Below are 12,548 nucleotides of genomic sequence, written 5' to 3'. Positions count from 1 at the left end.
AATAAGAAACGTTCCCTTAGAAGACTTGAGCTACAACATGACTTTTAACTCCAGTTAGAGTCTAGAATCCAGAAGCGTTCCTCATAATAAATTGAGCCTAAGAGTGACTTTACTTGCACCTAGAGTCAATGATTTCAAAAGGAACAATCGACCTTTTTTAAATTTAAAAAAAAAATTATCATGGTTAGAAACATGTTTTCGTCCTATTTTTAACCTGTCCATATACGGTCTCCTGCTATATGTTTATAGAACCCATCAAAGCAAATTTAATTTTTTTGAAAATAAGCTAACTTTTATCTCTTTTTGTGTGTGTGTGCACATTTAGCATAAAAACTACCAAAACTATATATTTGTATTACAGTATACAAATAAGCTATCGGAAGCTACAGGATACTCAGAGGCACTATAAATCTAACAAATTCTTAAGAGTTAAAAGCAAAAGACACAACAAGCAGTGAATGTGTGTGGAATTTCTTTTCCTTTATCATGGGACAATACACGTAAAAGTTCTGGCATCACGTGATTTTTCCATTCCAATCTTTTTCTTATAAGTAAATGATTCATTAAAGAGCAAGGGTGCAACCCATGTACAAGGTAAGCACACAAGAGATACACCAACAACTATTCATGATGATACAAAGATAAAGCATCTCAAGTAAATTAGACATAGAAAATTGTCCTGAAGTTGAAATCCACTCAAATAAGGATCTAAGAAATGGAAAATGCTTAGAGTCTCTACATTTGATGAATCCTCTGTATATTTCATGTCTATATTTTGTTCTTCCAAGTCAAACCTTGTTTACACGCTTTTGTGTCCCTTATGCCTGCCAATTAAAAGTATAATTCTTGACTCATAAGTAGTAAGTCCATCCATGCTCACATCTAATCTCTAAACATACCTTTAGCAGTTCATCCAGCGCATTAATCAAAGTTTTTTACCAAAATGCCCTTACACTTGTTCTTACAATTCCTCCTTTTATATCAAATGCAGAGCTGCCATAAAAAAATCCATCAAAGAATTATCACACTGATAGTATTCACCAAAAATATGTTTCAGGCACCCATAAACAGTTACATGTCTGGTTTAGTAGAAGTAATAAAAAAAGGATATGTCAATTAAACAAGTAACAGAAAGTATAACTTTAGATAGAATAGAATGGAGGAAAAAATTAAATGTAACCAACCTTAGCTAATGTATTGAAGATCCATAACTGAACTCAAAATTTAGAAACTAAGTCTTTGTTGTTGTTGTTGTTGTTGTTGTCGCATTTTCAAGTAAGGCCGTTGATATAAAAATGGATCAATATTTAATAGAGACTGTGTTCAAGTTAAACTTAGGTAAATTTTGCAAAAGTTATACTACATAACTTTTTTCCATAATAATATTTTGCAAATCCCATCATTTGATTAATAGTCTTTCTTGTAACAATCAGGCTTACTGTTATTCAATATTAAAAGAAAAAAGTTTGGTTCCAAATATATTTGGAGTCTTAGGCTTCAACCCCAAATAGGAAAGAAGATGACATGTGTCCTTGTCAAGTATATTTTGGAAACACCCCCCCCCCCCCAAAGAGGACGGATTCAAAATTCTTCATTTTTTTCTATTGTTATTCCTTAATTCAATAAAGAAGATGACATGTGTCCTTGTCAAGTATATTTTGGAAACACCCCCCCCCCCCCAAAGAGGACGGATTCAAAATTCTTCATTTTTTTCTATTGTTATTCCTTAATTCAATAAAGAAAAAGAAAATGACTTATAGGCATTGACTAAGCCATGATCTTTTTTAAAAAGCTTTTAGGCTTGGTGTGTTTAGGATTGCTATACTAAGCTTGCTAGATATACATAATTTCAAAACTGCTAGTACATAGAAAAAAGATGGGGTAAGAGACCAACTTTAAATAGGATTCACATACTCAAAATACAAAAGAGTATAGACATGTAGGAACTCATTACTGCCTCACTTATAGTTATACCCATTCAGCAACTACTTACTTTCCAATGCCAAGTTCTTTTGTAGTGTCTCTTGTCAAGCTAAACTGCAAGGTATTATGCCTTGGTAATAGGGTCTGAGTAACTGGAAGCTTCCTCCAAAGATCCTGCATTGCATTTATATGTAAAAGGACTTAGAAATGAGAACCTAGATAGATGGCTAAAGAAAGAAGGAAAGGACATCAACCTACCACAAAACCTAGTAAATATAATGAAAAATGAATATAAGTAACAATGACAAGAAGCAAGTAGAGAACCTCAAGAGAAGCCAAGCACTCTGTCTCATGGTGGCAAATAATGCTAGGTATGGAAATTTCAGTCATCAGGAGACTAAAACAAATATGAACATAAGAATTGGGTAGGGAAAAAAGAGGACAGAGTTAGATGATTGGTATATGCATAACATATTGCATCATTTAAAAAAAAAGAAAAATAGTAACACAATTGGACAGTATTGGAGTGCTTAAAAATTAATCTAGCAAAAAATAAACAAAAGCATGGTTTTTTTAACACAAGTACACAGGTAAGCCACAGAAAATGTTTTTTACCTTGAACTTTTAGAAGTATAATGTAACAAAGACATTCTTCAAACAAGATTTGAAGCAGTCTCTTCACACAACAAGGTTTTAAAGATTACCTAGGAGTACATTCAATTAAACCTAGATTACTCAAATAGCCAAGTTATTAGAGGATGGTACACTTGGTAAAATTCACAATCAGGCTGAGGTTGTGGATATAAGTCAGAATGGAAAGGCTAAAGAAGATTTGAATTTTGGGCAAGAATGGGATTAACATTGTTGGGCCTTCAGCACTAGGTGGACCCAAAGAGAATATTGTGAATTTTGCAGCCCAACCAGATCGTGCCGCAATTCAAGATTGGAGAAAGCTTTTTTGTAGGGGAACTGGGACTGAGGGGTAAAACTGTAAAGAAAAGAAATATATAGGGAACATGACTAAACATTATAAATGGAATGCTTGCATGAGTATAATTGTCTAAGAATAGCAGCAGAGGAGGCTCTTATGAAACAAAAATCTAGAAATAGCTGGCTCAAATTAGAGGATAACAATACTACATTCTTTCATCAAGCTATTAGAGGATAACAATACTAAAAACTTTGTCTGAAGGATGTTCTGGGAATAGGATAACAGATCCTCAACAGATAAAGCAATTAGCTGTGGGGATACTATTATCAAAATCTGTTAGGCACCTCTAAGGGGTATCTGTCTCAAGAAATTTAGGGAAACTTTCAATAGGTTTTAGACTTCCAAATTGCAGCAGATCAGACAGAAAATTTGATAGGGCATCTCAAGTATGGAGATGTTTTCTTTGTATGGAGAGATTGCCCTTGGCCTTGATGGGTTCACAAATTGTTTTCTCAAAAAGGTTTGGCCTGTTATTCAATCAGATGTCCATGCCAAGTAATCATTATTCAATTCAGGTAAGCTACTTGATGAGGTGAATGCAACAATTGTTACTCTTGTCCCTAAAGTAAGCAATCCTTTAAGCATGGGGGGTTTGTAGACCGATTTCTTGTTACATTATCATTTATAAGTGAATCACAAAGATCTTGGCTACTAGACTTAGAGCATGCTTGAATGATATTATTAGCCCCAAGTCCCCAACAAAATTGCCTTTGTTCCTGGCAGGAATATAGCTGAAACTCTGCTATTAGCTCATAAAATTATTAAGAACTACCATAGAGAAAAAGGCCAAATTGCCTTTATCCATCTCCTGGCATTTAAAATATATGTGAAAAGCGTGGATAGAATTAAGCCAACACCTTGATATTATATATATTCTACAATCTCATCCACTTATAGAGAGACACTAAATCATCTTTCTCCAAGTGTTAACTCTTATATTGCATTAGAGCAAACCACTCAACCAATGAAAAAAAAAATCTCTCATTAAAATAAAATAAAAAAGTTGTACCAGTCATTAGATAGTTTCATCTTTTCTTGTTCTTATGTGAATAAATAATAAGAACCAATCATCATGGGCTTATGATGATGATGCAGGTAATAGAGTTGGTTAACTAGGCTTTAGTCTAAAAAGGAAGTGAGAGATGCTTAGAGAAGCTTATAGGTGGACAACACCCCTGCACATAACTCATCTCTAAATATTAGCACTCATGGCTAAAGGAAATTCTTATTTATCAACAAAACTGATTTACAATTGGAATTACAGCTATTTATACTACTAACCACACAAGCAGCCAAGCCTTGCTAAGTGGTTACTGCTGTAATTAACTTCTGTAACAGAATTAGTTAATGTTGTAACTAGCACATTCTTAGTTTTTTCCTAAGTAACTAATAGATCACCTAATACATGCATGTGCATTAGTTATTACAATCAACTAAACTACAATGAATACACTGATATGACACTAAAAACATCACCCAATTCAGCTGCAACTTTCATCAGTTGCTGCCTTGAAGAATATCCAATGCTGCAGCCGCATTTTCTGCCCTGCTGCTGCATACATGAAATTACTACTAGCCACTGATTTTGATTGCAATTCAAACTTCATGATGCAGATGCCCTTTAAAAATTGCATATAATCTACTGTACCAAGTTTTAAAAACCAAGAGAACTTATAATAAGTTTAGGTCCAACAAAGCATTGACCTTGGTTTCATCTTATTGCTCACAACAAACATTAAAGATAGTTGACTGGTAAAAGACAGACAACCATTAAGCAAGAATTTGTATGAATAACTCATCAATTCTTAACTTTGATTGGAGAATGGATTGCTAACATATTTAGAATAGTCCTAGAAAAATCCCACGTTGCACCCTTCAAAAGAATAGAAGTTTTAACCAATACACCAAGATATGACTCTATTAATCATTAGCAAATAAGAACTTCTTTCAGCAAGAGATAGTCCAAATTCCAGCTGATCAAACAACCACCACTTTATATGAACGAAAGAGTACAATTTCCCATGAAAATGCTCACTAACTTTGTGAGACCCCCTTAGAGAACCCAAGGATCATATCTCACATGCTCAAATGTCATATCTCAATTTCCACATCCAATGACATATAAACATCTCACGGTGTCAATCTCAACATAAATTAGCATGCTCCATCTTCTAACATTAGTAGAAAAAGCAACATCCACATGATCTCAACCTAATTCATTTATTAGTGTAGAAAAAGGTTACCAACAAAATACTTCCATCAAACTGTCTTTTATTTTACTTTGACATGCTGACAAAAAAAGTTACCACCCACCACCAAAGTGCCCAAAGGAGGACACATTGTGTCCAAGTCCAATAGGTCACCGTGGTTCAAAACTAAAAATGCAAGACCATATTGGATATCGCGCCTTAAGAATTAAATGGCCACATAATAATCCACGTACTATTTCACAAAAGGGAGGAAAAAATGGTCCCGATATAAATAAGAATAGCATCTTATAGCATGTATGTGATTATGACATGATCTAAATACCAAGTCATTATAGAATCAGCTAAATGAGAAGCTCTTCAACTCACCTCAATTTCAAACTGAGTAACACAGGAAAAAATATTAGTTTAGAAATTCAAGGAAATGCGATCTCTGTTTTAATTTGAAATGAAGGAATAAAAGTTGGGTGTGAAAAACAAGTGTAGAGCAAAGTGTGCAACTGCAAATAGTATTCTTTTCCTGAGATTAGTGAATAAGATTAGTGAATAGCATAAAATTTCAAGTATCATATGTGTCAAACAACCATAGTATCACTTTTGAAAGTTCTTACTAACAATGTAAATATATATGCACTTCATTCAATTTGACAGTTCTACTAAATACCAAGCCAATCAATGCTAGTAGGCTCATTAGTTCATTATGCTCCACGAACCATTTAAGCAAACATACCTCTAATCAAGTTCACCAACATCATCTTCAAAATAATTCTTCATTTTTTGGCCTTCTTCATTAGTATTTACAAAGTTGAGCTGAGCCTCCATTCTTAAGCTCTCTCAATTATTTTTGATCTCATGCCAAGTCTTCCTTTTTGGGCTGTCATTGTTATTTACAATGCCCTTGGTTTCTACTGGCATTCAAGGACCATACCATTCAGTTTATTCTCTACCATTATGAAATTCTTACCCTACAAGATTGATTTTGACATTGTGGGAATTCCACAAAACAATGACCAAGCCAACTGCAAGATCCTACTAACAACACAATCTTTGGAGTGTGTAGGCAAATGATGACCAATCAAGATGTCATGGCAGATTTTCTGAATGAAGAAGAGCCTTGGAACTCGTTTGTGCAAAATGCAGGAGATATAGTTTGAGCAAGAATATGTTACTATTGTTACAAGAGAAATTACTAGAAAATTTGTGGTCTGTAAATGGTGATTAAGTCCATGGGTAAGTCCATGAGGAACCAAATGATAAGTGAGCTGTGGAAGAATGTACTCAGCCCACTACAGGGTCTTGTACCTCATTATGGGAGCATCAAGAAGAACGCCTACCTGCCAGGCTGCCACTAAAATTTACCTATAACTCATTGGCAAGTAAGAATTTTTTAACATTGTTTTTTCTTGTATTGTTATATAACTCCTCTATCTTTAAGGTTTCTATCAAACCAAAAACCATCTTCACCACTCTCTCCCTCAAAGCTGGCCTTGAAGTATCTAAGCTATTATAGCATCCAAACTTGAAGGACTCTACCAAGCAGAAATACTTAAGACAAAAATAGCTCTTGTTCTCCATTATATTTATTCTGATCAACCCCATTACTCAAATCTAGTATAACCATTTTTCTGTTCTCTCTTCAAAGCATTCTACTTCAAGTGATATTGATCATATTGCTTCCCCTGCTTCTTCCATTGTTCACCTCACTCCTCCATCTAAGACTTTTCAATCAAAGACAAACCCACCTTAAAAGTGCCAACATTCGTAGCCAGATAATGGACAGTGTATGACTATGACCCATCATTGTTATCCACAAACATCAAACTTGAAAAACTCTAATTGTAATATGGATTTTTGCAACATAACATGAGCTACACTACTATCTCAATTTCAATGTTGGCACCTTAGGAGCTCACTAGTCAGATATATATAACGGAAAACTAAAAGATTACACAATAGCATGCTATTATCATTTGCAAAAATTAAAGCAATGCTAAATTACAAAAAAAATTTCAACTAGTGGGCTTTTCATCATGAGTAAACACAAAGTAAAATCTCAAATGAATTCTACTTGTTATGTCTAGTTATAAAAACACTATATAGACACAATGAATGGATGAAACAGTACATCATATCACCATACATAACTTTACATTTCACATGTTTTTGAAATTTATCTTCTTCATTTCAGGAATTATTTTGATGAAAACTACTGCACCTCCATTTAAGAGAATTTCTCCATACTTAAGGATGCAATAAGTTGCTATTTTTGGTAATTTGGGTATTATTTAAGAAAAATAGTAGACATCTTTTAGAAGAAAAATCCAACCTCACATTTTTACTGGCAATTACTTCTAAGAAATTTCATATATCTTCAGAGAATTTGTTTAAGTTAGGTATAAACATATAACTAATAATTTTTATTGCAACAAAATAATAGGTAAATTTATCAAAAAAATATAAAGAAGGAATTTTTAAAGTTATTAGCCTTACTTGGTTGTATATTATTGATGCAACTTGAGACTTGAGGTCCATAAGACCTTTTGTCAAACTGGTAGGATACCCTCAAATTGAAACACCAGCAACAACTCCACAATGGTCACATCATCAGCAGTAGGCAAATGTTCCAACTCCCAATCACTCATTCACCCATAACCACTCAAATGTTGTACAAAACACCCAAACAAACCCACCTAAAGCAGATCAGCCACAACCCATCACAATTCCATTGAAAAAACAAAAAACAAAACAAAACAAAACAAAGGAAATGAAGAAAGAAAAATAGAGAGAGAGAGAGAGAGTGAATCTTATCTCCGGTCGTTGAATTTGAAGGTTGTTTATTAATTTCACTAGTGAGGTCAGTGACTTGGCTTCCATTAGTGAACAATTCTAGTGGACAGCCCTAATACCACATTAGGTTTAACAATAAAAAACTAAAGTTCAACTCAATAGGAAAATATAAAAATTAAAATTAAAACCACATTTGTTCTTTCTATAGTAAGCTAAAGGGAAAGCATCGGTAATACTACTTAAAATCAGATATATGCCTAAGACAGTATTCAAATGCAATGTATGTCTACAATGAATTTTATAGAATCGGGTTCATCCTTTCATGGTTAATGTTTATAAAAGTGAATATGCATGTGGATTTGTGCAACTATGCATGGCAACTACCGGCACACTACATATATCAAAATGGTCACAAATGAGGGATGGTACCTAACAAGTAGATATGCTTCTGAACTCATTGGATCATTAGTGCATAAAAATTGGAGGTCCTTTGAGATAAATTTATAAAACTAAAGTTAACCACACCAGTTCTAACATTGATCAAACTTAACTAGTACAACTTTCCCAACTCAGATAAAGAAACAATCCTTAAACATCACAGGCTTTCTAAAAGGATTGATTTGAAATGTAATGACTGAAATGTCAGTTAATTAAGAGCTACAGCGTGTAACACTGCCTAGCATCTCATGAACAAGACCCCAATATCAATACCAAATCTGGCCTATACGTGCTGAGGATTACCAAAAAAAACATACTAGATTCCAGAAAACTCACGTGTAACATGGCAACACGTCACAATACATATATCCTGAGGAGAAATGCCAGTGCCACTAATAAATAGTTCTTGATCTTAATCTATTGCCCATACAACAGAAGGGTTCAATTTACAAGTACAACTCCTAAAAGGAAGTAATATATCTCTTCTATGCTGCAACAACAGACTGCTCCAAATCAAATAATCACTTGGAACAATATTTAGCCTAACTATGAACTCTATCAATAAAACATGAGAAAGAAACATCATAGGAAAAGCTTTAGGATATATATGGTCTTTTAAAAGACAAAATATAGGAGTAGATAAGGAAATACTAATCACAAAATCATTAGTAAAATTTACATAGGATCAAATCTAATTGGGAAGTTTAAAATGCATGAATGAATGACTGTTTGTTAAATTCAAAGTTTTTACAACTAGAGCTGCAGATTTTGACTACAGGATGATTGCATAAATATATAAAACTATACTAATGATGTAAGTAATGTCAAGAATAAAATGGAAAGATGACTTGTTTGGATAAAAACAGAAATTCACACTAACAATCTCAACATAATGTTATAAAAGGTGAAGGAGACCCATTTTTGACAGCCGTAATAATACATTCAATTCAGCAATAAAGAACTAATGCTCAGCTGAAAAGGAAAATATTAAAATTATAATTAAAAACAAATTTTTCCTTTCTATAAATAATAATTGTGGATATAGAAATTACATGGGGCACATTGATAGATCAACTCTTTGCAAGGAAGACTACATTTGTGACATGGAGGGTGATCTTTGGTTTCCTTAATGAAAGAAAGGGGGTGTTAGTGACAATCAAATGTTTAAGAGCTTCCTTACTTCTTATTTGGATATTCCCCGAGAATACATTTGGGAGGTGCAGGATAAGTGCAATCTGCACAGTAGTAAAACCAATAGTTTGAGTTTCATTCTTCTTCACAAATATCACAATAATATTCACTAGAATCATCTTCAGCTGCATAACTGAGAGTGAAGGGATGCTCATGTTGTTTGTACCTTATGGTTTGTGGTAGTGTCGCACATTTAAAGTCAAGTGCAAATTCACAACTAGTACAGCGGAATACTCGATATCTTCTATCACCACAGCTACTGCAACTCTGTTTAAAGCTTGTGTAGGAGAGGATGAGTTGGTGCTTATGACCTTCGTGGGTAAGGATTTCTGGGACCAAACTACATTGAACATCAAGTTTAAACCACCAGCATGGTTCACAAATGTAGACAAAGCCATTTGTTGATTGACCACAAGCACTACACAATAACCATGACTTTTGGAGGGTGAGTGGGTGTCGATGAAGCGGGTGTTTCTTTTTCATTGGTAAATTAGCACAAGATTTATGAAGAAAGAAACTACACTTAGCACAACTGTAAAAAGGAAGGGAAATGGCTCTTACGCACCCGTCGCATTTTTCGTTATTGTGAACCTCCTCATCAGTGAGCTTTAAGTCATGCTCATGACTGAAGTGTTTAATTTCTGTGGCTATTTCAGTTCCGTCCTCCCCCACTTTGATATTTTTGACTTTGTAAGCTGCTGCTGACTCAACAGATTGATCGAGCTCTGCATCTTCGTTCTCCTCATCTTCAAGTTCTAGCAAATTTATGTCCTCCCTATTTCCCTCGTTTATAGCACAATTGAGGTGGGCAACGAAATCGCATTTGGAGCAATAGTAAAGCCCGTAGCGCGTGTCCACCTTTTGAACACAGAGTAGACAAAATCGGGAGTCGGATTCACGGAGTTCAAGAGAAGAATGGGTGAGGTGGAGGAGGTGTCTGTGACGCACAACTTTGACTCTGCGCGGGAAAGAAGCGCATCTTCTATGAATACAAAAACCTCATGGGAGACACACAGTGGGAGCATACTTGCCTTCTTTGCCACAAATGTCGCAAGTAAACGTAATCCACCTCCAAAAGGGAGTCAATGGGTGAACGTGGAATTTAGCTTCATGTTGTAAAACAGCACATTTCATGTGGAGGTTGAAGTCGCAACGGTAACAGCGATAAGTGTATTCGTCACGAGATTCATTACAAACTTGGCATCTGCTCTTTTCTTTCTCTTCAAGATAACCAATTTTTTCGTTAAAAAGAATAAGAGGATGTAATGGGTGCAAGGGATGGTGCAACCCAAGGGGTAATTCTGCACATGATTTATGATGACCGTAGTACGGGCATCCTATTTCTTTACACCAGTAGTGCGGACCATAAACTAATTCTTGGCACCCACGACAAGTAATTCCACCTCTGTAGTATGGAATGAAGACCAAGGGATGCTTTGAATGGCAAAAATGTAGAAGTTGCTGTTGTTGCTCCATCTTCTTGTATGACATGCACAGAGTCACAAACAAAATAACATCCAACTTGTTTAGAGAAAAATAAAAATGTGAATCAATACAGCAGGGCTAATAAGCTGAATCCAAATCTATATAGACGAAAAAGAAACAAATAAAGAGAAATAGGCGTGTGAAACACCGATTCTTTTTAATTTAAGAAAAGATTGAAGGCTTCTTGTTTTGGGTGGGATCAAACGTTTACGAAGGAGGAGTGTGTGCAGAATTTGGGCGTGAGTGAGAGCAGCGTTTAATTTGCACATGAGGTGTTTGATTTTGTGTCTGATAAAAGAAAGTAAAGAAGTTTGGATTTGAATGAAAATTGGATTTGGGCTTGATTGTTTAAGAGGCCTGGGTGGGGACAAAATATTTTTATGGTTGCGGCAAAAAACTGTTATGATAGATGATTTCTTCATCTCTTGTTTAGATAAAGACAATACAATAACTTCCTCTAGTTAAAGATTTTATTAATGGTTTTTTTTTTTTTTTTTTTTTTTAAAGATTTTATTAATGGTTTTTTTTTTTTTTTTTTTTTTGGCAATCTCTAAAGCGGAAGGCAATGTTAAAAGTATTGAGATAAAGACTAATTTTTTTAAATTGTATTTTCTTTTTTTTTTCTTTATTTAAATATGATTTTTTATTTAAAGGAAATGCATCTAAAAAGTTAAGAATAAATAATAAGAATACTTTAACAACAATAGTTCCAACCATGTCTATAAATTCCACCAATTCTTCAGATTTAAAAAGTTTTTATTTTTATTTTATTTTTATACTTTGTTCTGTTTTTGTCAATTCTTACCATTCATAAAAAAGCATTTAACCCAAATCCAAGTTTTTATTGTTCTATATATCAAGTTGGAAGTGCAGCTAAGTTTGCTTTCATATTTGATATGATTAGTTCTCTATTATGCAACTTTTTACTTAAGTAAGAGCAACCACATCAGTGGTTGCAAAAATTTGCAAAATACAAAAAGTACTCAATTTTGCATATTTTAACCCAAAAAACACCCATATCAGTACTTGTAAAAATGTGCAAATATACAAAACTGCTTTGCACATGAACAGTAACCGTGCATATATGCACGGTTATTGTTCATGTGCAAATAATTTTTTTATTCTTTTTTTTCTCTCTCCCCTTCAGGTTGCTCTCTCATCTATCTTCTTCTCACAACAAGGAAAGAAAAAGGTGAGTGGGGCCATGTGGGTAGTGGTTTGTTTGATATAATAAAAAATTAAAAAGATACTATTATTTAAATAAAATAGATGATAGAATAGATAAACTGATGTTGATGTTTTGTAAAAGTATGTGTGTAAAATAGAAAAGTATGTTTTTTCTTGCAAAATAGATAAGAATTTTGCACGGACTGATGCGGTTGCTCTAGGTCAATCACTATAACTCAAAACAACAATACCATTCAATCAAAACTTACAACAAAAAATTTAGTAGTGACTATAGTTTGAGGATACAAAAAAGAAAGAGCAAAGCCTTTTAGAATAATAACTTTCAATTTACGTGCATA

The 12,548-nt window shown here is 34.0% G+C and overlaps 1 long non-coding RNA gene and 1 pseudogene across 1 annotated transcript; both read right to left on the bottom strand.

Annotated features, from left to right (window-relative positions):
• Nucleotides 1–481: 481 nt before the first annotated feature.
• LOC136068047 (uncharacterized) lies at nt 482–9,529 on the bottom strand. The gene is made up of 3 exons (XR_010629445.1): nt 7,612–9,529; nt 1,994–2,097; nt 482–993 (listed from the first exon to the last, which is right to left on the bottom strand). It is a non-coding gene; the product is annotated as an uncharacterized LOC136068047 (long non-coding RNA).
• A 58-nt stretch (nt 9,530–9,587) lies between these two features.
• Nucleotides 9,588–11,417, bottom strand: LOC136068046 (uncharacterized; annotated as a pseudogene).
• Nucleotides 11,418–12,548: the final 1,131 nt, after the last annotated feature.

The sequence above is a fragment of the Quercus suber genome, unplaced genomic scaffold (genome assembly GCF_002906115.3).
Source record: "Quercus suber isolate HL8 unplaced genomic scaffold, Cork oak 2.0 scaffold_96, whole genome shotgun sequence".
Lineage (NCBI taxonomy): Eukaryota > Viridiplantae > Streptophyta > Magnoliopsida > Fagales > Fagaceae > Quercus > Quercus suber.
The sequence above is the reverse complement of the archived record's forward strand: the minus strand, read 5'-3'. Positions and strand labels throughout refer to the sequence as shown.